The 27,131-nt window shown below is 42.7% G+C and overlaps 2 pseudogenes; one reads left to right on the forward strand and one right to left on the reverse strand.

Annotated features, from left to right (window-relative positions):
* Window positions 1-162: 162 nt before the first annotated feature.
* LOC136136664 (large ribosomal subunit protein eL21 pseudogene) lies at window positions 163-579 on the forward strand (annotated as a pseudogene).
* Window positions 580-4,869: 4,290 nt separating this feature from the next.
* Window positions 4,870-26,228, reverse strand: LOC136135996 (small ribosomal subunit protein uS8-like; annotated as a pseudogene).
* Window positions 26,229-27,131: the final 903 nt, after the last annotated feature.

Below are 27,131 nucleotides of genomic sequence, written 5' to 3' on the forward strand. Positions count from 1 at the left end.
GCCAGTGGTAGCCCCAAAGGAGAAAGAACACGGTCCCAGCCCAGCTTTGTTCTCTCCTGTGACCATCCCCTTTAGCTTCCCTCTTCTTGGAGGGCAGAATCTGTGGCGCAAGAGTCACATACACTTTCAGCTGGAACCACCATCTTCCAGTAATTTGCCAAAATGACCAACACAAAGGGAAAGAGGAGGGACACCCGCTACATGTTCTCTAGGCCTTTTAGAAAACATGGAGTTGTTCCTTTGGTCACAAACATGCGAATCTACAAGAAAGGTGATATTGTAGATATCAAGGGAATGGGCACTGTTCAAAAAGGAATGCCCCACAAATGTTACCATGGCAAAACTGGGAGAGTCTACAATGTTACCCAGCATGCTGTTGGCATCATTGTAAACAAACAAGTTAAGGGCAAGATTCTTGCCAAGAGAATTCATGTGCGTATCGAGCATATTAAGCACCCTAAGAGCCGAGATAACTTCCTGAAACGGGTGAAGGAAAATGATCAGAAAAAGAAGGAAGCCAAAGAGAAAGGGACTTGGGTACCTTTCTCTGGGTACCACCCAGAGAAGCACACTTCGTGAGAACCAATGGAAAGGAGCCTGAACTGTTGGAGCCCATTCCCTATGAATTCGTGGCATGATGGGTGGAAAGAAAAGAGAAGAACTAGACTGTATAAATGTTTCTCTTAATTGAGTAGAAGTGTGTGTCCCTTCCCCCAAACAAATATTTGAAGCACATTTTGTGTCCGAATTCAGAGGGTGACGTCTTTACTTTTCAAATTTAGTGGGTTTTCTTCCTGAAAGATGTGAGGCAGTTTGTTGTGCAATTACTCCACTGGTTAATAAACTGCCGGCTAGTGTGTATAAAATATTTGTACTAGTTTGAAAATAGTCTCTAAACTCCTATGAAAAAAGGACTTAAAATAAATAAATGAAAGGTTATCTGTTGCATTATAGTTACGCTCAGGAAAAGTTGATTACTCATAATTGCATCATAAATTAAGTAGCTGGGTTTGAGGATCAGGAACTTAACTTTGAAGCCAACTACTTAAAAATACATTGTTAAACTAGTTACATGCTAGTTCTCAGTTGTTTAGACCTTTCATGCAGCAGGGCTCAGAAAAGTGTTAAAAACTAGAATACTTTTTTTTTTTTTTTTTTTTGCGGTACGCGGGCCTCTCACTGCTGTGGCCTCTCCCGCTGCGGAGCCCGGGCTCCGGACGCGCAGGCTCAGCGGCCATGGCTCACGGGCCTAGCCGCTCCGCAGCATGTGGGATCCTCCCGGACCGGGGCACGAACCCGTGTCCCCTGCAGCGGCAGGCGGACTCTCAACCACTGCGCCACCAGGGAAGCCCTGGAGTACATTTTAGGTTTTGTTACTTCCTGGATATTTTTAATTGGATGTGGTAAACATCCAGTAGGGAACTGATCCCATCCCATCGCCCTGCCTTCAGTATTCTATGATAATACCCGTAGCAAGCTTATTTAAAATGAAAACCTTGACTACCTACTTAGTATTCTCTCCTTGCTATTAGACTTGAGGACAAGAACCTATTTATAATTTTAGTAGATGCTGTGAATAGGTAAAAACCCAATGTTAGTGGCCTTGAGTTTCATCTAGTGAAGTGTGATGGTAATAGGGCTGCTTTGGAATCCAGCAAACCCTGGCTTTGAATCTTGGATTCCTAACCTAACTCAATAAATGGTGGTTATTAATTGCCCCCCCCCCCAAAAAAGAGTCACATCCAGTGTTTCTAGTCCCAGACTGACCGCATCCTGGGTTCAAGAACAGAATCCAGGACGGGGAAGGAAGGAGGCTCTTTCTCCTCCCACAGCCTCAGTGCCCAGTGTGCTGGGGACACCGAAGTCATAGCAAGGCCTCCCCTGACAGACCAGGAGGCTTAGCAGTCCATGCAGAGCCAATAAACATCATCTCCTTGGACTTTAATAAGGTTTTGAATGGGTTCCCACTTAAGTAGTCCTTGAGAAACTTGGAAAATATGGCTCGGTGTGAAAGTTTTATTAAGCAGGATGTTGGGAAAATTAGTGGTGTCATTCAGCATCCCCCAAATTCATTTTTGGCATCAATTTGCTTTGCCCTAGGTGGTCTCCAAGCCATCCTTTTCTTCCTCCCCCTCGGTCTCTCTCCTAATCCCAGTGACCGTTCAAAGGGACCTGTGCAGCTTTGAACAGGGTTGTAAACTGGGACTTGCATAAAACCAGGGGTCAAGGGAGCTATAACAGAATGATTTAAGCAAACAAAGGCCACTTTATGTTCCAACCTAAATGTTGAAAAACATAAAACCATTCTTAAATACATGCTGGCTGAGTATATGGAGAAAAAAACTTCCTTTTGAAAATAAACTTTGTCTTCTATAAGCGGTTCATTACACACCATCATAAAAGTGCGGTCCCGGCAGAGGGAAAAGCATTGCAAAGGCAGAGAAAGAAGAGATTGCCCAGTGGGCTCAGAGTGGGGAAGAGCCAGGGTGGCTGCAGCACAAAGGCAGGAGGTGGCTGGGGGAACTGCTCAGGGTTCCTGTCTCCCTCCTCAGAGGTCACCCCTTAAACTCTCAGCTGCCTGCCTGCGAGAGGCAGAAGACCACAGAAGGGAGAAAATAACAGCTTCCGAGATTCACAGCCACCGTTGCTCTGTGTCTCCTAAATGCAAAGCACTGTGCTCAGAGATTTCTGTACATTTTCTCACTGATTTCTCCAATAATTTTGCAAGGAAGGCGCTATTCCCTACTTCACACATAACCTAGCCATGGTCATCCAGCTAAAGGAGGATTTAAACTCAGGCCCCCCACACACTCTAAAGCCTATTAAGTTTTTAAAAACCACATCACAGAGAAGATGAATATAAGTATTTGCCTGTGATGACATGAGCCCTTCTTATGGTTTCCCCACATTTACTAATATATATTTTTTGAAAAAGCACTTATTAAAAAAATACAAGTCATACATATTTAACACAGTCTTATAAAAGCCAAACAATTCAGAATGAATAGAAAAGCAAGACTTCTCCTGACATTCCCTATAATTAAAGGTCTAGCTATAACAAAAGCATACTGGGGGAAAAATTTTTTTGAAGAGAAAAGAAACAAAATCTACAGTCCCTCCACTTTAATGAAACAAATGGGCGTGATTAGAATATTACTTTTCAGTCTGATTTTTTTCTATACTGGGGGTAACTGTTGTGTGATACACACTCATATTTTGTATCCTGCTTTCCTCAAATTAATGTCATGGGCATTTTCTGTGTCATCTACCTGGTCCTCTTATCCTTTGGAGTTCATGCCTGGGTAACATTTAATTGAGAGCCATCGTTGTTTGTTTTGTTTTGTTTTGTTTTGTTTTTCGGTACGCAGTCTCTCACTGTTGTGGCCTCTCCCGTTGCAGAGCACAGGCTCCGGACGCGCAGGCTCAGCGGCCATGGCTCACGGGCCCAGCCACTCCGTGGCATGTGGGATCTTCCCAGACCGGGGCACGAACCTGTATCCCCTGCATCGTCAGGCGGACTCTCAACCACTGCGCCACCAGGGAAGCCTGAGAGCCATACAATTGTTTGCTAATACAATTGTATTACATACAATTTTACAACTTTACACCAATAAAATGGACAACCTAGAAGAAATTATAAATTCCTAGAAACATACAATTGTATTGTATTATGTATGTATGTTTGCCATACATAGTTTGCTAAACCATCCCCCTATTGCTGAACATTTAGATTGTTTCTAATGATTTGCTATTATCAAGTGTTCTGTGTTGAAGATCTCCAGGCATTTTTCTCCCCTTTCTCTAGTTTGGATTATTTCCCTAGCATTCCCAGAAGTAGAATTACTGGGTCAAAGCATGTGAACATTCTTAAGGCTCTTGATCCATAGCGCCTAATTGTTTTCCAGAAGGATTGAACCCGTTTTTGCTATTTGGAAGCTGGCTACTTTCTCTGTGTGGGAAGTTCTGGGGAAAGACTTTGTTTAAGACTTCTTATTCTGCTTAACTGAAATCATTACACTTTAATTTTGCTGTTTCATATGGCCTTTCAAAGTCCATTGACAATGTCTGACCAACTGATTAACGGGTGGAAGATTTATACCGGCCCCCCCGTCTCCAGGCTCTTCCTGCCTTCAATCTGTTTTGCACACTGCAGCCAGATTAATTCCTTTGGAAACATCACTTGCCTTGTGTCACTGTCCTGCTCAGTAACTTGTAGTAACTCTCTGTTTCCTCCAGGATCAAGTCCAAACTCCTCTACCGGGCCTTGAAGACCCTCCATAGGTCCCACCGGCCTTCCCGATTCAATCTGATCTCCTACCACCCTCAGCAGAAACCTTCAGCCACTCCCCTTCTAATCCCTAAATTATGCTCCATCTGCTTTCCCCTTTTGCTTATGTTTTCTCCCACCTGGAATGCTTCCCTGTCCTTTCTACCTAGTCCAAATCCTTCTCCTCTTTCAGGGTGATTCAGTCTCAGTGAGTCCGTTGAGAATTCTGCAAGAAGAGCCATGGAAAGTGGGGAAAACCTAGAATCAGGAATGCAGAAAGAGAGGGAATCAAAGGAGGGAAAACAGTGGTGATGCCATGCATGCCATCAGGGGCCGGGAAGACCCAGGCACCCCTTCATTAAAGACGTGATTGGGTTGGCAACAGAGATCAGAACGAAGGCAAAATTCTTTGCACTATTGATAACATTTAGGCTGTTTTTAATGGCCTAAAGAGAGGATCTGTGAGAGAGACTGATTGCGGGCTAGGACTAATAAAATAATGATGACAATAATAATTATAGTATAGTTAGGTTTAGCTTCACTTTGAAAAATAATGCTTTAAATATGAGAAAAATTAATTTATATTTTATGAAAAGAAATCCTTAGGAAGTCCAGTGCTGGAATGGCAGCTCCCTGCTCATCAAGGACTCTTTGGCTCTCTGCAATGCCATCCCCAGGGCGTGGCCCTCCTCCTCATGCTCCAATACGGCAGTTGGGGCACCAGTCATCACATCTAGAGTCCAGACCAATAACAGGCATAAGGATGACAAAGAGTGTCTCTGTTTAGGGAGAGTTCCTAGAAATCACAGGCAATGCTTCTGCTCAGAACCCATTGGCCTAGTCACATGGCTGTACCTAGGTAAGGGAGACTATATGCCCAGATAAAAATCAGGGTTATATTATTAAAACAAAGAGAAGAACAGATGTGGGGGCACACAGCTAGCAGCCTGTGCTACCACCTATTGAGGCACTGTGGTAATCAATTTATATCAATTATCTCTTCTAATTTTTATACCAATTCTATAAGCAATTACATAATGGAAAGGAGAGTAAGACCTGGACTGTCTCTGAGTCCAGAGCCTGGACTCTTTTTGAAAAAAAGTATTTAGGCTTTGTGGAAACATATTTCATGATATAAAAATCACAAAATAATTGATAAATTTTTTTTCTTGACGAAACACACACACACACACACACACACACACACACACACACTTCACCTTTCAGAGATTGAGTCTTATAGTCTCTGAAGCTGCATCTCACCATACAGAACTGACTGGAGCCCCTCCTTCAGTATATGTTTAGTTACATTTTTTTGTATACTGTAGGTCGTATTTGTGAAGAATATATAAGACTTTCTCTACAGGTTGTAAAACATACACAGTTCTCAATAAATAATACTGAGATAATGTTCTAAAGAGAAAAAATAGAAATTAATTTTTGAGAACATTCAAGGTAAACAGTTTTCACAAGTGAGAGGTCTACTGAGATAGTTGTGAATGTGAAAGAGGGTAAGAAAGGTAAAATTCTTCCTCCTTCAATTTGTATTGTGTTTTGAATTATCACTCCAGTTTTCCTATAAAAGAAATGAGTGGGAAAATTGCCACATAGGGAGGGTGGCCAGGTTTGCTAATACTAATTTTGTGACTGCTCGGTATCTAAGATGCTAGGAAGCATGAACTCTTGATGGAGTTGGATAGGTATCACAGCCCCAGGCCAAGAGGCAGGGTGAGGGTGAGGTAGGATGGTAGGGGTCAGAGGGCATATTTGATCGTAGAAGGAAAGCTGTTTGGAAAAAGTTTTTCAGACTGATAGGGACTGCAGACAGAGAAGGAAGAGAGCGTATAGGGCAGAGACTAGTTTAAAAAATACTGTGAACATGGAATGGGGTTGGGGAGGCCAATTGGAGTTTAAATACTCACAGATAGGCAGTTTTAGCTTTACACCACCGGCTACCCTTGGTTCCTCCCAAGCTCCCAAGGCCGAATTATACTCTAGGACTGCAGTCAAGGAATGGTCAGGCCCAGTAGCTGCCAGCTTTTGTCAACGTCCCTGCCTTCTGTGACCTGTAAGCCTGAGTTGCCTGCAGGCGGCAGTAAAGGAGGGGTTGCATTCCAAACGAATGACCAAGGCTGGGCGTTGCCAAGAGAGGGGAGCCAGAGAAAATCATAGGGAAAGGCTAGTTCCTAGAATGTAAGCAGCTAGAAGGCAAGGACCAGGTCAGTTTTGTTCCATGCTATATCACTACACCAAGTACACTATCTAGTCCATGGTTCCCTCCACCCTTACCCAATGAAGTTTTGTTAAATGAACAAATGAAAGACTGTGGCCCTGAGGTCACAAGCTAAGAAGGATCTATAAGCACCTTCCTGCTGGCCCTTTAAGGTGACCAGCTGGGAACGTCAGGAAACATTCTATGGGAGGCAGCCCTGGCCTATTTCAGCACATGGGCAACTTCGGGTTGAAGCCAGGGGCTGGTTTCAACCGCACAGTGGGTCTCTGGTGTGGGATCTAGGACCTTAAACGGCAGTGACTGAGAAATCTCTCTGAGGCTGGATAAGGGGAGGACTTTGTCCTTTCTGTCTCTTTTTGCCCTCTTCCTACCAAGTCTCAGGTATCATCCTAAATGCTGTACATGCGTTACCTCATTTAATCTCCAGGGAGGTCGACATTAACAATTGCCATTTTCCAGATGAAGGAACTGGAACTTGAAGAGGTTAAGTAACCTGTTAAGTATTCCTGTTCAAGGAATGAGAGTTCTTAAGTGGGAAAGCAAGATACCAACCCACCTCTCCCTGACCCCAAAGCCCTCATCTTAACTACTCCACTCCCTGCCTCTATTGGCTCCATGTTCTATCTCACTTAACCTGGTTGCAAAACATTTTGTTTACCTATCTAACTAACATTTTATTCTGAGATATTTTCAGATAAACAAATTTTGCAAAAACAGTACAAATAATCCCCATCTACCCTCCATCCACACGCCCCAGATGTTGGTCTTTTATTGCCAGGAGTAAATATAGCTTACATTTCCTCACTGTACTTTTATGTCCCGTTGGACTTAAATTTCCATCAGTTTTTCAGCGATTGTAGACCCCGGCTGAAGGTGAGGAGAAGAAGCAACGTGACAGCTGGCTGGTGGGCAGCGGGCTGCACTGACCACATGGGAACCCAGATGCCCTGGAACAGATGTGCCGACTCCCAACATTCCCCCAGAGGACAAGAGGGTCATCCAGCAACTCCTCTAATGAGGAGGCTTCGGAGGAATGTCCCAGACACCAGGCTTGAGAGATTCATTAGCAACAAAAGATGTCTAAACAAGGGAAACATTAGCAATGACGGCCCCTCAGAATAATCCCACCTCTTTTTCCCTTGTGCTGTCAGTTCAGGGCAGAAAGACTTACTGTGAACCTACTATGAGTCAGGCACTGAATTAAGTGCTGGGGAAAATGATAACCTTGTCAGTGATGCAGCCTCAGAAAAAATGAGATGGTTGACTAGAAAAGATCGGGGAGACTTGGTAGGAATTTCCCCACTAGTATTCAATCAGGGACCCTCAGTTAGGAAAAAACCTCAAATTATTTTGGAAACAAAATTAGGAGGCTGGGGGTGGGGGAGGGAGTCAAGAGAAGATGGGACAAGTTCCCACATGATAACAAGGCAATCCAGCTCTGTTTCCTGCCTAATGCTGGTGGTCCTGGGGGAGGGGGGCAGCTCAGACGGAAGCAGGCCCTGTGAGAGGTGGCCAGAGAAGCGAGGGGGCCAGAATACTGCAGTTTTAAGGGCAGAGCAATACAGGTAGAGCCCCAGTTCCAGTTTAGCCCCCAAGCAAACCTACAGACCATAAAAAGATGAGGGGATTTGGCTAATGCTTCTGGGACAATATCTGCCTACAGAGCAGAGGGGAGAGCCGTGGGGAGCACCCTCACCCTCAGGGTCCTTCATTGTACCCGTAAAGCCTTCTTGGTCCTTTTTCCTTGCATGTTCTCCATGCCTCCCTCATGTCGTTTCATCCACTGACCCAGAAAACCCCAGGGGGGACCTGCTGAGGCTCTCAAGTGGGATAGGTGTGGATTCAAGTCCCAACTCTGTCACTAACCAGCTGGATGGCCACTTAACTAAACTCTCTGAACCTCAGTTTCTCATCTGTAAAGTGCAGGTGATGATACCTTTTCATGAATTTGATGTGATGATGGAAGGAGCTTTCGCATGGAAAGTACCCAGCCTGGCTCCAGGAAAGCAGTCTCCTTCCTGACTTCTCAGGCCACTTTGCCCTCCCAACTGCCTGCCCTTCACCTCTGATAACACTGGTGGCCAGCATGTTGCTCTCTCCTTATCTATTTTTTCCAGGTTATGGTGGAAACAGACCAAGGAGCCTGAAGATCTGGGTCTGAATCCTGGTTCTGCCATATAACAGCTGTGTGACCTTGAACAAGTCACTTAATCTCTCTGAGCTCCAGGTTCCTCATTTGCAAAATGGAAATTATACCTACCTCAAACGAAATAATGTAGGGAAGTGCTTTGTAAGCGTTAAGGAACTTTATGAGACTCAGCTGATGTCTTGCTGCCCTTCTCATCTCCCCCCACAATTCTCCCACTCCCACCCTCCATCCTCTGACATCGAGCCTAACTTGGGTAGAAGGAGCACCAAACAGGGAGTTAGGAGCTGTGAGTTCTGGTCCAAGTTCCATCATCAATTTGGGATCCTTTGGCAAATCATGATCTTCCCAGGGCCTAGGCTTCTCTCTGAATAGAATATCTCGCATGGCCTCTTCTACAATGAGGTTCCACCCATTTGTGGCTAAAGGGGTCAGGAGTTTATTTTCAGACAGGAATACAGTCGGGCTTGGAGGATGTCACTGCTCTGTGCACAGCTCTGTTCTCATCACATTCTTCTATTAATATGGCCGCAATCATGCGCTGCTGGGTCATGTGTGAGCCTGAGAGTGTCTCCGATACTTAGTTTAGGGTAATTAGTCTTTTTGACCCTTAGCAGGGGAAATGTCTCCAGTTGGGGGGAAATGAAGTTGTCAAACACAGTCCTTAAGGAGAGGGAGATTTATAGGAGATCACATACAAAAGCACAGGAATTAAACAAACAAACAGGGAAAGAGCACTTAAAAGCTCAGACCAAACAATATATCCTGCACGCTATGCTCAGGCAGGTCAACCATGGTCCGAGTCTCCCCAGGCACCACCCAAGTGTAACAGCCCAGACAATTGTTCATCTTCCAAGAAGCCGTTCCCAGAAACCGCAGGGTTGCAGGAAGGTAAAACCAATGATGTCACCGAGGGGAAGAAACGACAGTGGTTAGTACAGTCCTTTACTGACCATTTTGTTTTTTAAAACTTGTCTTTGTGTAGCCCAAGATTTGGGCCCTGCTCTCTGTCCTACCCCTCCTCATGGCACCCTGCGCCCTGACTACCCCAGTGACACAGCACCTCCTCGTGTCCCTCCGACTCTGCTGCCCTCTTGGCTTTCTTTCGGGTAGAGCCTCCATAAAATACAGGATGCAAGTTAAATTCCAATTTCAGCAAAACCACACATTTGTTTTTTTAGTATAAGCATGTCCCAGGGACTATTTGGGATGTACTCATACTAAAAATTATTCACGGTTTAACTGAAATTTAAATTTAAGTGGGCATTGTGTATTTTTATATGCTAAATCTGGCAACCTACTATCAAGGCATTTTTGGTTTTTATCTCTGTCCAGAACATACTAACGCCACATCCTCCCTTGGCCAGCTCCATGTCATTCAAGTTCCACTCAAGGGTCCCCTCCTTAGAGTGACACTCTCTGACCCTCCCCTTCAATATAAAGTAGCCGCCCTCCCCCCCATAGTGCCTTTCTAGCATATTCCCCTGTTACCTCTCTCTGAAATGAGTTTGCTTATTTGTTTCCTTGCTTAATGTCTGTTTCCTCTGGCTAGAATGATAGACATTGTTATGTTTTTCCCTAATCACTCTCCAACACCTGAATGTATCTGGCACATGCCAGGCATTTAATAAATATTGGTTGAATAAATGAATGAGTAGAATGTATGCTTCAGAGCAGTGCTTCACAAACTTCCATGAAAACCCTAGAGATTTTGTTCAGTTTTGTTAAAATCCAGATTCTGATTCTATAGGTTGGGCGTGGGCCTGATACTGTGTATTTCTAACAAGCTCCCAGTAATGCTGAAGCTGCTGATCCACAGATCATGCTTTAAGAGGCAGTAGAATTCTCTGTGATGATGGAAATGTTCTATATCTGCACTATCCACTATGGCAGCTACTGGCCACATGTGGTTATTGGATATTTGAAATGTGGCTAGTGTCACTGAGGAATTTCACTTAATTAAAATTTTTACTTAATTTTACTTAATTCTAATTAATTTAAGTTTAAATGGCACAGCTATTTGGACAGCACAACCCGAGGGAAGTGGTTCTCAATCCTGGCTGCACATTAGAATTACCAGAAGCACACTGGAAAACACAGATGCCAGAATCTCTTGCCTTGGGTCTTAGAGAATTGGTTTTTACTCTTGTGTTTTAAAGCTCCCCCAGGTTATTCCAAAGTGCAACCAGAGTTGAGGACCTCGCCCTAAGAGTTTTCAGAGCAGCAATACTTTACTTTCCATTCAATTCCTGCCACAGCCTAGACAGCGGAAAAGACAAGTGTAACTAAATATCATCAACCCCATTCTACTGGGAATAACTGAGGTGCAGGAAGATACAGGGTTATATAGCTGGCAACTGATGGAGCCAGGACCCACAGAGCCCTTGTGTTTCCACATTCATCCTCTCCCTCAAATTCTTTGTGAAAAGAGGCAAATGTCTTCGGTCAGTCAGTCCTCCCTAGCTGCCATCCTCTTTCCATAGCTGCCACCAACTTCCACCTGCCTTTGATGCCCCCTTCCCCAGGGCCTTGTCTGGCTTCATCACCCCCCAGAGAGGAGAGCCGATTAGAATCCTCACGTTTGTTTTCATCACTGATCACAAAAAGAATGGGTCTCTCTCTACCAGACAGGAAGGAAATCCAAGTTTGAGTGGACGAGGGCACCTCGCCATGGAACTCACCACTCCCAGGGTGGGGCCTCCAAGTGGAACAGACCCATTCCTTCCTGCCGCACCTGCCCATGAGGGCACAGATTGAGGGGTCTTAGGGAGGGAAGTCGACAGTGACAACACAGGTGACCTGGGAGGGTCTCCTGACGAGTTCAAAGACCTTGCCAGGGTTTCCTGGGGCAGAGTTGGGAGGGTTGGTTTTAGGTGATCCACAGGAAAATTTTTAAATGTTTAATACTTATGTATTTATTTAAATGTATATTAAGAAAAACGCAGCTCCTTAAATCTGCAATTTCACAGATATTTCTTTAAAAAATTTTTTTTTTACTTTTCATTTTATATTGGAGTACAATGGATTAACAATGTTGTGTTAGTTTCAGGTGTACAGCAAAGTGATTCAGTTATACATACACATGTATCTATTCTTTTCCCAATTAGGTTGTTACAGAATATTGAGCAGAATTCCCTGGGCTATACAGTAAGTCTTTGTTGGTTATCCATTTTAAATATAGCAGTGTGTACATGTCAATCCCAAACTCCTTAACTATCCCTCCTCCCCTCCCTTCCCCTCTGGTAACCATAAGTTTGTTCTCTAAGTCTCACAGATATTTCTGATATAAAGTTCTTGGAAAAATTAATTTACTTAAGAAAAAAGGGAGCACATTTAAAGCAAAATGTTAAGGAAATAACAGTACGAGTGGGACTTGGATATGGCCAAAATGGTGACGGAGGTGGGGGGGGGTTGGTGGCCTGGGTATACCCTGAGGATGTAGTGAGAGGGCGTGGGCTGTGTCCTTTGTTTGGGAGGTCAGAGGTGGAAGGGAAGGCTTTCATGGAAACATTCTTGTCAGCAGCATGTCTTTCAATAATAAAGAATTTCTGTTGCTGACAAGAAATCTATTGTCTTGGAATAATGGTCAGGAATGAAAACGGCACAGCCTCAAGCCCTCCAGGGCCTGCAGTGAGGTCCAGCTGAGGGAAAGGACAATTCCCCAGCCCATTCAAGCTCCAACAAGCCTGTAGGAGACCACACTCAGCTGAATATCTCAGTCCTGCTGCAGACACGCCGGGACAGCTGTGCTCCTCGGAGTCCGGTATCCAAGGAAGCCAAAGAGCCTGGTTCTAGCTATCCAGGCACAGCGTTTCCTCAGTTTCACCAGTCCCAGCCCCTGTCTGGAGCCCGGAAGGACTAAGCTCTGAGTGGTTACTGCCAAAAATTACACACCCATATTGATGGGTCCAACCCAATGTATGCACAATTCACACCTTTATTTTTCATGAGGCCTCAGAGCCCCCCTGGGGAATGGATGAACTAGGACCCTGAGATGGCAAAAGGATGTGCGCTCAATTTAATGGGCTGACAGTCACACTCTGAGAATGAAAAAGGATTGGATCCAGTTTTAGGAATAAGAGTTGCCATCTTTAAGATGTTCCAAGAAGGGAGGAGGTATGAAAAGGCAGAGCACAGAGGATTTTTAGGGCAGTGAAAATACTCTGTATGATACTATAATGGTGGATACATGCCATCATACATTTGTCCAAGTCCATAGAATGTATACCACCAAGTGTGAAACATAATGTAAACTATGGACTCTGGGTGATTATGATATATCAATGTATATATCACTAGTAACAAAAGTACCCCTCCTGTGGGGGTTATTGATAATGGGGTAGGCTGTGCAAGTGCGGGGGCAGGGAATATATAGGGATTCTCTGTACTTTCCTCTTAGTTTTGCTCTGAACCTAAAACTGCTTTTAAAAGATAAATTTTAAAAAGTTCCAAGAGAATTTGTGAACACCCAAAATCAAAATAATCTGAGGGTGGGGGAGTGACTTCAGAGAGAACCAACTTAATTGTGGGTATAACTGAGGACACTTAAACTGTTTATATCTTACGGAGCGCGGGTTAAAGAAAGAATGTGCTCAGAACTGGCATAATCTATACAAGGCACCCAGGAAGGTTTGCTCAGAGAGTCAGTTTATATCTTCAGTATGATACGGGGGACAGGGTGTCCAGATCCACAACTTGGAGATCAGTTCTGGAGGCAGGTAACAACCACAAGCACAGTCAAATCAATGGTTAACGTTAAGTGGATACTTACTAAGTGCCAGTCACCACTTAAAAGCATTTAATCCTATGACAACCTTAGGAGGTAGGCACTAATAGTATCCCCATTCTAAAGATGAGGAAACTGAGGCACAGAGCTGTTAAGTGACCCACCCAAAGCCACATCTGGCTAGTAGGCATGGAGATACCTGGCACTCACAGCTGCATGTTACTGCCATTAAGACCATCTAGGTAACACACATGCTCCAAGCTCATGCTCATCAAGCTATCCTCAAAGGTAATGCTGGCTAAGACAGCAGAGTGGGATTCAAATCTTGGCTTTATCACAGTTTAGTTTCTTAACCACTTTATGCCCCAATCCCTCATCTGTAAAATGGGAATAATAATACCTGTCTTGCAGGGTGTATGAAGATGAAATGAGAGGATGTACTCAAAGCCCTTAGCAGTGTTCTTGGCACAGGGGAAGCCCTCTTTGTTACTGACCAGCTTAACCTCCCCTATAGGTAAATCTTCTTGGGAAGTTTCATAATAACAATGGCTCCCTTTTACTGAGGGTTTCCCACGTGCCCTCAGCTAAGAGCTTTGAGTACATCCTCTAGTTTCATTTCACCTGCACCCTGAAAGGAAGGTGTTATCATCCTAATTCAGAATATTTGAATTCTGGTTTATCCATTTACCTCTTGTGAATTTAATCATTTCCCCAGAGACAAATAATTTCTGGGTGTAGAAACCCAAATAGCACCTTCGGGCCTGCAAAGCTGAAGCCCAGGCCCCGAGGGCTCCATGGGGGTGCCTAGCGGGCCCCTCCCAGGCACCAGACATCTGATGCTTGGAGCCACCTCTATAGGCTGCCACAGGATATGCCCAGGACACCCTGAAGCTGCTAATCCTAGCATCAACACTATGTTTTTCCTTGAAGGATTTCCTTTCCTTTAACAAAATCGGTATTGACTAATATTAACACATAATCAAACTGTTAACACCAACGCTTGTTTGATGTATGGCCTCCTAGGCATCATCATATGTATCTACACATCCTTAAAAAAAGAAAAAAAAAAGAAATTCTCTTTTATGTACAGTTCTTGCTTTTCCATTTAACATATGATAGAAATCTTTCCATGTCAGAATATAAAGCTCTACATTATATTTAAAAATCTACATAAAATGCAGCATGCTTTTTTTTAACTGGTTAAGAGTGAACATTTATCCTTTTTAACTCCTCAATATTTTTAAACTCTTCAACAATGAAGGTATATTGCTTAAGTGAAAAAGAGAATAGAAATGCTTTTTTAAAACTAATATTGAAAAGATAATGTAGCAACACTTTAAAAATAAAGTTTCTTTTTTTATAAATTTATTTATTTTGGCTGTGTTTGGTCTTTGCTGCTGCGCGTGGGCTTTCTCTAGCTGCGGCGAGTGGGGGCTACTCTTCGTTGCGGTGCGCGGGCTTCTCATTGCAGTGGTTTCTCTTGTTGTGGAGCACGGGCTCTAGGAGCACGCAGGCTCAGTAGTTGTGGCTCGCAGGCTCTAGGGCGCAGGCTCAGTAGTTGTGGCTCGCGGGCTCTAGAGCGGAGGCTCAGTAGTTGTGGCGCATGGGCTTAGTTGCTCTGCGGCATGTGGGATCTTCCCGGACCAGGGCTCGACCCCCTGTCCCCTGCATTGGCAGGAGGATTCTTAACCACTGCGCCACCAGGGAAGTCCTAAACAGTTTCATTTTTGTTAATTATTTTCCAGTTCTTGTCCACATACAAGAACTAGAACAAATATTTTTAAATAGTTTTGACCATGCTGAAATACTCCTTTATCACATTATCTGAAACATTTGCCCACGTTTCTATGGAGCCCCCGTAAAGGCTTGTATAAAGGTGTGGAGAGCATGGGGGTGGTAGAAGGTGGTGGGCTATTCCACAGGGTAGTGTCCAGAGCAGAGCTCCAGGGACAGAGCGCTTAGCAGTCTGGTAAGACCCCTGGACCCCTTCCCAGAATAATACTTTCAAATGTATAAAATAAGGGACTTCTCTGATGGTCCAGTGGTTAAGACTCCACGCTCCCAACGGAGGGGGCCCGGCTTCGATCCCTGGTCAGGGAACTAGATCCCACACGTGGCAACTAAGAGCTCGCACGCTGCAACTAAGAGCCCTGCACGCAGCAACGAAGATCCGGCGTGCCTCAACTAAGACCCAGCACAGCCAAATAAATAAATATTTTTTTAAACCAAATGTATAAAATAAGCTATATAAGATTACAAAAGAAAACAATTACATTGAAGTACAATTATCAAAACAAAAATATGTAAAATTGTAGTAATATATGTACCTCTTTGTGCATTTAGGAACAGAGTCTAGCAGTGAGTCTAATTTCTATCATTAATTCCAAAGTCGTGATGAACACAAATATTTCATGATATCTACAACACAATAAGTGATATGAAAACATCTGTGATTTCTATTGGTGACAAGTCTCAGGTTCACTAATATGGCTGTGGTTGTTGAGCACGTTCGTAATTGAAGGAAATGCTACATCTCATTTTATGTTAGCAAAAATAAAGATGTCATTTTTCCCCAACCCAAATTCATAGACCCCCTGAATTCTATAAGGGAAATGGGTTCTAGGTCAACTGGTGCCTGCTCTGCAGAATTTCTATACTTACTAGCCTAGGAAAGATGAAGGGAGAAAACTATTTCCATATCTCTTCCCTATTCATTTTTTTCTACATATTTTATCCAAACCACCAGGCTCTCCAGCTCCCATGACTCTGAGATCATTCAGAATTAATTTTCTAGAGATGGGAGAAACCCATCTCTAACCAACTGCCCAGCCCCCAACCACTTCCACTCCGTGGTCATCCTCTGCACATACACAGAAAGAAGCTCGTCTCACCACCTTCCAACTCAGCGTGCTTCATATCTGCACTAGATTTAACATGCACCTCTCTCCTTCTTCCTTCCTCATAGTTACGAAGTCGCCAAACAAGTCCAGTCAGTTCTGAATGAAGGAAGCTGGATAATCCGCCTACTTATTGAAGGCTGCCTAATCCAAATAGATGTTTTTCATCACTGAAGGTATTTTCCAGGACCCTGCAAATCCAGAGGATCAGTCTCCTTCCTTCACACAAGCATCGGCACTGGATTCATTTCTGACATCACCGGCACCAACCAGGCTCTGGTTCTTGGCCCAAGTTTCAGAAATTATCTGCAATGATTGTGCTCTCCTTTTCTTCCACCAATAATTATAACAGATTGCTTTGTGTGGTACCTTATGCTTCTCAGAAGTAATGTTCACATACGAAATGCTGTTATCCCAGAGGCAGGATGCAGACATGGAACTCTGGATTCCTAATGCAATGTTCGCTCCATGATGCCAAGATTCAATTATTACTATTTCCTTTATAACAGAGAATTCCTAAAACATAGTGAAGTTGTGTCCCCTTTAACTGAACGTGAAAATCTCATGATCTCTTTTATTTGAAAACTTTAAATGCTTAAAATATTGTGGCTAAAAACAAATTAAAGACATGGGAATTTTGGAAATACTCTATTTTTTTAAATACTACTCTTATTTTGATTTTTAAAAACAACAGAATTCAACTTTAATCACACAATAGCCTAGATGTGTGATCAAATTGTCCCAGTTTGGGACTTCCTGTTTTAAAACTAAAAATGCTACAGTTTGCAAACCCCTCAGCCTTGGACGAACCCTCCATCCTGGTAAACTAGGACAGTTGGTCATACCAGGTGTCACTGTAAGCTTTGACATTGATTATTGGCCACAATTTTTTTAATCCTTCATAAGGTCAGAGATAGACCACAACAGGAATCATTTTCATTGCCATACCTTTGCTGCTCCACAGAGATGTGGATCCTCTCCCATCAATCTATTTCTCTAAGTGATTTTAAAAGTTCAAAGTATATGTAAATACCAAAAAGTCAGGTTTCATTGGTTGCAAGCAACAGAAACCAATTCACTCTAACTTAAGCAAAGAAGGAATTCCTCAAAAAACCAGAATCCAAGGAAAACCTGAAGAACCCAGCTTTGGAATGGACGGGAACTAGAATAGCTCCTGGGATCTAAGTAGCAAGAATTACTGGGCAATCCCTTTTGTGAAGAGATTAGCAAACTTTTTCTTTAAGGGTCCAGATAGTAAATATTTTAGGCTTTGTGGAGCAGTCTCTATCATAACTACTCAATTTTGTCATTGCAGCGTGAAAGCAGCCATAGACAATACATAGACAAATGACTATGTCTGTGTCCCAGTAAAACTTCATTTACAAAAATAGCCAGAGACCCTGATTTGGTTGGTGGCCACAGTTTGCCAACCTTTGCTTTAGGGTATATCGTTTGGCAATGGATCTACTCTGTTTTCAGTCTTCTTGAATCTTTCTTGAATCTTTGGCTCAAAATTCAAACTCAAAGAAGGAAGCATCTGATTGGCAGAATTCTTTGGCCAGGGGAGAGTGGCGTGTCTTGACTGGCCAGATTTTATCCATTTTGGAGAGGTAACTCCCCAAAGCAAAATTACGGACAGTTACCAAAGAAGGAGGAATGAATTCAGGTGAAGCTGAAACAACAGCTATTTACCTCATCAGGGTTAGTTTCTCATTACCACTTTACTCTCTAGGGAAGGAGTCCAAGAAACCCAGGACATACGAGTATTATAATAGAGTGTTTTTTCAGCTGAACCAAACTTGGGTCCACTTGCCCACTGAGCAGAAAAACCCATCTACTGACACCAGGTTGTGGTGAAGGAAAGTGCAGCATTTACTGCAGGGCTGAGCCATGCTCAAAAGACCTGAACTCCCTGATGGTTTTCAGAGAAGGGTTTTTAAAGGCAACATTTTGGCGGGTGAGGGTTGCAGTTTGTGGACTTTCTTCTGATTGGTTGGTGGTGATGTAACAGGGTGATGTGTCAGGGATCTTAATCATCAGCCTTCTGGTTCCAACCAGTCTGGGGTCTACATGCTTGTGGTTAGCAAGGTCTTAGTTTCTTCAGAACGGCTCAGAGATATGCATCAGATGTTACATACATCCCTTAAGGAGGAACTAAGACTCTGTCTTATCGCTGAACTATTGTTTTAGCTATCATTACTTTCCTTGCTTGGCTGCTTTTCCTTTGTTTCTGCATTCTCTCACTTCCCTGATTCGTAACTGCTTGAGTCTGCTCTTTGGAACTCAGGGAAGGCCTAGGAGACTAAAGCCTTTTTTCGTACAAACAAGAAACAGGGGACACACAGGGGCTTTTGCACCTGGGAAGGTGCTTCAGGGTCCTGCTCACTTTCAGTATCACCAGCCCCAAAGGGGGCATATTCACGTGTTTCTATGAATGACACACGACCCCTGAAGTTGTGCAGGGGGTGCCCTGGGAGAAATGGATGCCTTGGGGTTAGAGTTAGTTTATGAAAGAGATGGAATGAGCACTTTGTTTTCTGACCTTCAGGCCTCTCTTCCTTGCACCATTAAATTAAGTCTGATTAAGCTCAAGACTTGATTTTTTCCAACACAAATAATCCTCTCTCTTGTCTCCTTCAACCAGCCAGGACCCGGCACGTTTGTCCTTGTGGATTCAGAGCCTCCCACACACCTCCCCAGAGTAGGTGCAGCTCTGGTGGTAGGATTTAAGACATACGTGCTGCACTACCGCCCCACTAGTCTGTTACAGGGCTAAAGTTAGAATGATTAGTGAGTGAGGAAAACAACTGCTCTTCTCCATTCTAGCAAATCAGTCCCTGAGAGACTGCTCTGTGTTGCTTTATTCTAGAAGTGAAGTATTCCCAGTCTTCCATGTCCTGGAGTCACTCTGCCTTGTGTTTTCGTCTACCCCTATTTTGACCTCCACCCCCACTGCTATCCCAACACCTACCCCTTCTTGGTGGCAGGAGTCGGGGGTCTCTTTGATCTTGGTTCAGGTGGAAACCAGAGGAAATCCTAGATTAGGCTCTGATGGCCAAAGAATGTCTATCAGCCCCAGGGAGGGGCACTCAATTGGAATGAGATAAGAGCATGGATTTTATGCTTATGAAAAAAATTGCATTTTGTGATATTTCTGTAAAAATTGAGCTAAGCATTCATTGTAGGTACTGAGTAGTATGGCTTTGATAGAAGGAAAAACTACACATTGCACATGACAATAGGGTTAAGGGTGACCAAATGTCCCAGTTTTCTCAGGACCAAGCAATTTCCCAGGACTTGGGACTTTGATAAAACCAGGTCACTCCAGGGGTAAATAATAATAATAATAATAATTTACTATGTGTCAGGCACTATTCTAAGCACTTTACATTCATTTACTTCTCAACCGACTCAATGAGAGAGGTACTGTATTTCTGTTTTACAAATAAAGAAATTAAGGATCAGATAAGGCAAGTAACTCACCCAATGTCACACAGCTAGGTAAGTGTGGAGCTGGGATTGAAACCCAGGTCTGTCTGACTCTCAAATTCACCCAATCCATTATATTTCTTAACCATCATCATCTCTCTATGACCATTATTCAAACTAGAAAGAGGTTTAAAAAAACTAATTCTTATTATCCCCCTCCTCCTCCTTCTTCTTTTTGACACATCATGCTTAACCATTCTTGTAAATGAAACAGAATGTTCAGGAACAGGCACAAATATATATAGGAACTTTATACTATTTGATAAAGATAGGACTTCAAATCAGCAGGGGAAAAGGTGACTTATTCAATAAACGTTGCTGGGACAAGGAGGTAGCCATCTGGAAAAAAAATACAGTTGGGTCCCTATTTCACACTTTATACTAAAATAAATTCCAAATGGAAAGAAGGTTTTAGTGAGGGAATGAAATCAAAGAACTATTAGAAGGAAGCATGGGAGTGGAGAAGATCTTTCTGAGTATGATACAAAATTCAGAAGCCATAAGAGATAACTAATAAGGACCTACTGTATAGCACAGGGAACTCTACTTAATACTCTATAATGACCTATATGGGAAAAGAATCTTAAAGAGTGGCTATATGTATATGTATAACTGATTCACTTTACTGTACACCTGAAACTAACACAACATTGTAAATCAACTATACTCTGAAAAAAAATTTTTAAAAAGCCATAAGAGAAAATTGATAAATTTCACTACATCTTAAAAATACTTTGCATGGCAAAACAAAGTTAAAGAGGTAAAACCAACTGGAGGAAATATTTTCAAAGTATCACAAACCAAGAACAATCTTCCTTAATGGATAAAGCATTTGTACAAATCATTAGAAAAAGATTGATGAGCAATATAATAATATAACACAATACAATAAAGAAATAATGAGGATAGACAGGTCACAGAAGAGACTGACCCCTAACCATTTGGAAAGATATTGGGCTTCACTGATAAGAGAAATGAAAATTAAGACTATAAGGAAGCACTCACCTATTGCATTGGCAAAGATCCAAAAACCTGGTAAGTCTGTATTGGTTAGAATGTAAATTGGTACAATCGCTTTAGCGGGCAACTGGCAAGGTCTATTACCTTTGATTTGACAATTCCACAGTAACACACACATAGGAAAATGATGTGCAAGGGTTTTTGTTACAACACTTTTGGTCATTGGAAGCAACCTATATATTCATCAAAGGGAACTGGTTAAACAACTGCTACATCTATACAGTGGAATATTATGCAGCCATGGAAAAGAATGAGGAGACTGCCTGCAGTGATAAGGAATGATCTCTAAGATATATTGTTAAGAAGACAAAGTGCAAAACAGTGTGTAAAGTATGTTACTATTTGCATATGTGGGTCCTGAAGGAGGGTAGATAATATATTATGTATATGTATGTTTGTAAATGAATGAAAATCTCTGGGAAGATAACACAAGAATCTGGTAACCGTGGTCCATATAGGGAAGGGAGACTTCCCCGCCCAATAAACTTACTTTTATATCTTTCAAAATTTGTGATATGTTAATGTTGTACCTATAAATAAATATAGATAGATAATTTTTTTTTTTTTCCTGTGGTACACGGGCCTCTCACTGTTTTGGCCTCTCCCGTTGCGGAGCACAGGCTCCGGACGTGCAGGCTCGGCGGCCATGGGCCCAGCCGCTCTGCGGCATGTGGGATCTTCCCGGACCGGGGCACGAACCCATGTCCCCTGCATTGGCAGGCGGACTCTCAACCACTGCACCACCAGGGAAGCCCAAGATAAATTTTTTAAATGTAAAAGAGATCCAGGGCTGGCTTAATGGACGTACAACCTGTATACTTGCAAAGGGCCCTGCACTCGGTTTAATGCTCCGATGTCACCACCTTTAAATTCTTAATAATTTCTGAACAAGGGTCCCTTCACTTTCATCTTGCACTAGGGCTGTGTAAATTATCTAGCCAATCCTGGAGAAACTCTTGGTTTACAAATGTTATCTGAGGTTAAGTCCTGATTTAAAAGGAGATACTTGTGGAAGTCAAAGACATTTTCTTTTGCTTGTGGCCACTAATGACAACCATTAAACAATAAATAGCCAAATAAATCTTTGCAATTGCAGGGCAAACAACCCAAATCATCTGTATTTGCCTGATCACTAAAAGCCACACATTTGCCAGCAGGAATATCTACCCTCAAATGATGAGCTTCACTTTGCCCAAACTGGAAAAGCCATTTACAGCTCTTCAAAAACTACCTGACATTGCAGTTTTCTGTGAAAGGAAGGTCTGCACAATAAAAATCTCATGCAGTTTCTGCCTGTCACACAGACTAAACAAAATGATGCTTCTTTTAAAACATATATGCATGAGATATTTTGCTTTTAGGAATTTTGTTATGATAACCTCAGGAGGCAAACAAACACAGCAGAACTAGCTCCTACCTGGTCAGGGTGGCATCGCCTGTCTGAACAGTTCTTTCAATCTGGGCAGTTTCAGCCAAGGATGCTTATCCTCAAATGAATGGATTATAAATATATTTTATTATAGGACTAGAATAAGTGCCAGAAACACTCCAGCAAAGTGAACCAAAGATAACACCCAGAGGATAAGGAGGGAGAAAGATGCAGTTTAGACAACAATTATGTCTACTTACTGTGCATTTAGATTCTCGGCTGTAAAATGGGTAAAATACTACCTATTTCACAAAGCCTCGCCATGGATTAAATGAGATAATGGACGTGGATATGCTTTGTAAATTGCTAATTACTAAGGTATCATCATCCATATTATTATGTAAGAATATTATTTTGAGTGGGTATCTGTGTTTGTACTGCCAGTGTTGCTTTAAATGGGAGGGGCAGCCACAATTAATACCTCCACCACTAACTAAAGAACTCTTTTTTTCTAAGTGCAAAAGTAATACAGGGCCTCCTAATGTAAAATAAACAAACAACCCAGAAGTAAACAGAATGAAAAGTGAAAGTTCCCCTTCACCTTCTGCCACAAATTCTAGTCCTTTTAACAGAGCATAGTATAAATTCTTCCAGGAGGATTTTTTAAACATATCTGAATAACAAAATAAAACTGCTAGAACTCTGTGAGATGCATCACAACCCCCTCCCCAATGTTAGGGAATGGCATTGCTTCTCATGGCTACTGTGAATAATGCTGCTATGAACACAGACATACAAATACTTGTTAAAGTTCCTTCTTTCAATGCTTTTGGGTATATACCCAGAAGTGAACTTGCTGGATCATATGGTAATTTTATGTTTCGTTTTTTGAGGAACCATCATACAGTTTTCCACAGCAGCTACACCATTTTACATTCCTACCAGCAACATACAGGGTTCTGATTTCTCTGCATTCTCTCCAACACTTCTTTTCTTTTTTTTTTTTAATAATTGTCCTAATGGGTGTGAAGTGGTGAAATCTGCACTTTTAACATGCTCCTTCACGATTCTTTTTTTTTTTTAATTAATTAATTATTTGGCTGTGTTGGGTCTTCGTAGCTGTGCAGTAGTTGTGGCTCGTGAGCTCTAGAGCGCAGGTTCAGTAGTTGTGGCGCATGGGCTTAGTTGCTCCACAGCATGTGGGATCTTCCCAGACCAGGGCTCGAACCTGTGTTCCCTGCATTGGCAGGCAGATTCTTAATCACTGCGCCACCAAGGAAGTCCATCCACATGATTCTTATTCACACCAAAGTTTGAGAATTGCTGTCTTTAGAAATCTTAGCAGGGGCTTCCCTGGTGGCTCAGTGGTTGAGAATCTGACTGCCAATGCACGGGACACGGGTTTGAGCCCTGGTCCGGGAAGATCCCATATGCCGCGGAGCAACTAAGCCCGTGTGCCACAACTACTGAGCCTGCGTGCTGCAACTACTGAAGCCCGCGTGCCTAGAGCCTGTGCTCTGCAACAAGAGAAGCCACCACAATGAGAAGCCTTCGCACCACAACGAAGAGCAGCCCCCGCTCACTGCAATTAGAGAAACCCCTTGAGCAGCAACAAAGCCCCAACACAGTCAACAATAAATAAATAAATTTTTTAAAAATAAAGAAATCTTAGCAGCAGAAAGAGATGGGGCAGTGAGCCTTCTAAGTCTGAGAAGCAAAGCAGGGATTTGGCAACAAGTGTCATTGTCCATAGCAGATTAATGGGGCTAGTTTGACCACCCCTCAAATGAAAAAACTTTTTAAAGGAATGGTCTTAAACTGCCTGCTAAGAAGTTGGTAGGTTGAAGAGAAACAGGGAGACAGCTGCTGACCTTGGTAGCCACCTTGAGCTGAATCAAAGCAAAGAAAAAATTCCTTCAAACCAAATATTGTCCCATAGCAGCCTTGAGCAGGACAAATAATGTTTAGCCTCACAGCCTACAAGGGGAAAATAGTTCCTTTCTGGCAACCTCTGGCTGAGTAAGCAAAACAAGGCCCTACCCGCCAAAGGGGAGGGGAACTGGTGCCAGTTACAACAGAGAGGAGGAAAGGAGGTGGGGGGAGGAGACCCATAAAAGGGTGGAGCCGTGAGCCTGTGACCTTGGGTTTCCCTCCACTGGAAAGCTTCCTTAATACTTAGGTTCATATTCACAGAATTTTTGGAAGGTAAAATGCACTGGTAAGAAATTAGGGCAATGGGACTCAGGTTCTCAAGTGATGAAATCGTGCCCCCTAGTGGTTGTTCTTTAGCACATTCAAGTCATTAAAGATCAAAGATTGGGAGGTGGAGTGAGGAACGGACTGGTGGTGGAGATCAGTGGCAGCCTCAACTTAATTGATTACAGTTGGCTGGAATGGAGAGAATTTTGAAAATATTCTCCTCAACCCTACTTCCTGTGGTAATCTGGATGCTAGCAGTACTTTCTGTAATAAAGAGTGACATCAATTTCATTTGAGCGCTTTCTTATCGTACCACACACCTCTGCACAACACCAAAAGGTAGGTTTTATTGTTGTTATTATTACTACTATTCTCATCTAATGGGTGAAGGAACAGAGGCTCAGAGGATTCAGTGACTTTTCCAAGGCCACCGGCTCCACCTTTGAACCACAGCTCCTCACAACATGTAAGCACCTAAGAACATAATGGAAAGGAAACAGATCACTGGAATGAAAAGCCATGCCTCCTTACTTAAGTTCTCTGCCATGACTAGGGGAAGCAGACATACACACTAGAAAATAACTTTATGTATTTTTTGTACTGTTAAAAAGAAATAAAAGCCCCAAATGGAGTCATTTGTCCCCATGTCAGCAAACCAAGATTTTGCTGCAGTTGCAACCTCTCCCCAGAAAGCGACTTTCAAATAGACAATCTGATCAGCACTAGTGAGATAATCTGTATAAGCCCCCTGCCATTTGCTTCCCCCCAAAAAAGAAGACGACCTGGCCTGAAACAATTCTTTCTTTTCTTTTGCTAATAACTTCCTTGCCCCACCCTCCTTCTGCCTATAAAAACCTTCCATTTTGTACAACTTCTTGGAGCGCCCTTCTATTTACTAGATGAGATGCTGCTCGATTTATGAATCATTGAATAAATCCAATTAGCTCTTCAAATTTATTCAGTTGAATTTTTGTTTTGTAACAGTTAAAACATAAAAATTATAGAATTATTTGTTGGGCTTCCCTGGTGGCACAGTGGTTAAGAATCCGCCTGCCAATACAGGGGACACAGGTTCCAGCCCTGGTCTGGGAAGATCCCACACGCTGCGGAGCAGCTAAGCCTGTGTGCCACAACTACTGAGCCCATACTCTAGAGCCCGTGAGCCACAACTACTGAGCCCGCATGTCACACTGCTGAAGCACACGCCTAGGGCCCGTGCTCCGCAACGAGAAGCCACTGCAATGAGAAGCCCGCGCACCGCAACGAAGGGTAGCCCCCGATTGCCACAACTACAGAAAGCCCACACAGCAACAAAGACCCAATGCAGCCAAAAATAAATAAATTTATTTAAAAAAATTATTCATAATCCCACCATGCAGAGTTATTCACTATTTGCATTTTGGTGAATATTATCTAAGACTTTTTACTATGTGCATGTATAATAGTATATATCATTATTTTATTAAGAAAGAAATAATAGTATTTGTTGTTGCTATTCACTGAGGCATTTTATTGTATGTATGTGTTACATCCCGAGAAAAAGAATCCCAGGATTTTCCCTCCTGTGTGTTTTCATCTTGCTTCCATTTGGTCCGTGACGCCAGCCAAGATCACTAGTACAACGGATGGGATGGGATCGGGTAGTCTGTTATTATTCTAGATCACCCAATTGCACACCAAATCTGGGGCTGATCACTTTACAACTGTTTAAGCTGCTTGTGAGGTTCACAACAATTTACCCAACTCTGTTGTCATTAATGGATGCTGTATCATCAGTTAGAAACCAGATGATGGCTTTGGAGCACTGCCTGGTAAGAACCTGGTGTTTGCCTCTCTTCTCAGCAATGTTGAGAACCCTGGCCAGGATGTCCACGTGCACCATTACGGTGGCACGGAAAGATGGTGGAAAGAGCACGATAGTCTTTTATGACCTACATTGCCCCTTACTATAGCACAACATTCTAAAGGCTGCCTTTAACTCTTTTTAGTGGCTTTATTCGTAATAGTCAAACACTAGAAGGAAGCCAAACAGCCAAATACCCATCATACAATTTACCTTTGTAACCATTTTCAGTATATAATTCAGTGGCATTAAGTACATTCACGCTGTTGTGTAGTCATCACCACTGTCCATCTCTAGGACGTTTTCATCATCCCAAACTATAACTCTGTACCCATTTAACAATAACTCCCTATTCTCCCCTCCCCCCAGGCCTTGGTAATCTCTGTTCTATTTTCTTTCTCTATGAATTTGACTACACTGGGTACCTCATATAAGTGAGATCATACAGAATTTGTTTTTTTGTGATTGGCTTATTTCACTTAGCACAACGTCACTAAGGTTCATGCATGTTACAACATGTGTCAGAATTTCCTTCCTTTTTAAGGCTGAATAGTACTCCATTGTATGCATATCCCACATTTTATTTATCCGTTCATCCACCAAGGGACATTTGGGTTGTGCCTTTAACTTTTCAAGTTTCCTTTCTTGCCAGTTGTATAATTACAAAGTCGTTAGAATATCAAAGGGGTGATATGTGTCTCACTTGTGAGCTTGGTATATGGTGGTGGAAAGACAACATTAAGTGAACGCTTTGAAGAAGTTACCTCAAGTTCTTAAATCTTTACTGAAGGCTGAAAGAATTCGCCCTGTCTTAGAAAGTGTCTGCTGTGCACTGCTGGAAAAAGCTTTAGAAGTAAACCAGATTTGTTTACTCTGTTGATCCGTAGCAGACTGTGGTGCATGTTGCATGGGGTACTGACCTTGAGATCTCAGCCAAAACAT

The sequence above is a fragment of the Phocoena phocoena genome, chromosome 16, assembly GCF_963924675.1.
Source record: "Phocoena phocoena chromosome 16, mPhoPho1.1, whole genome shotgun sequence".
Lineage (NCBI taxonomy): Eukaryota > Metazoa > Chordata > Mammalia > Artiodactyla > Phocoenidae > Phocoena > Phocoena phocoena.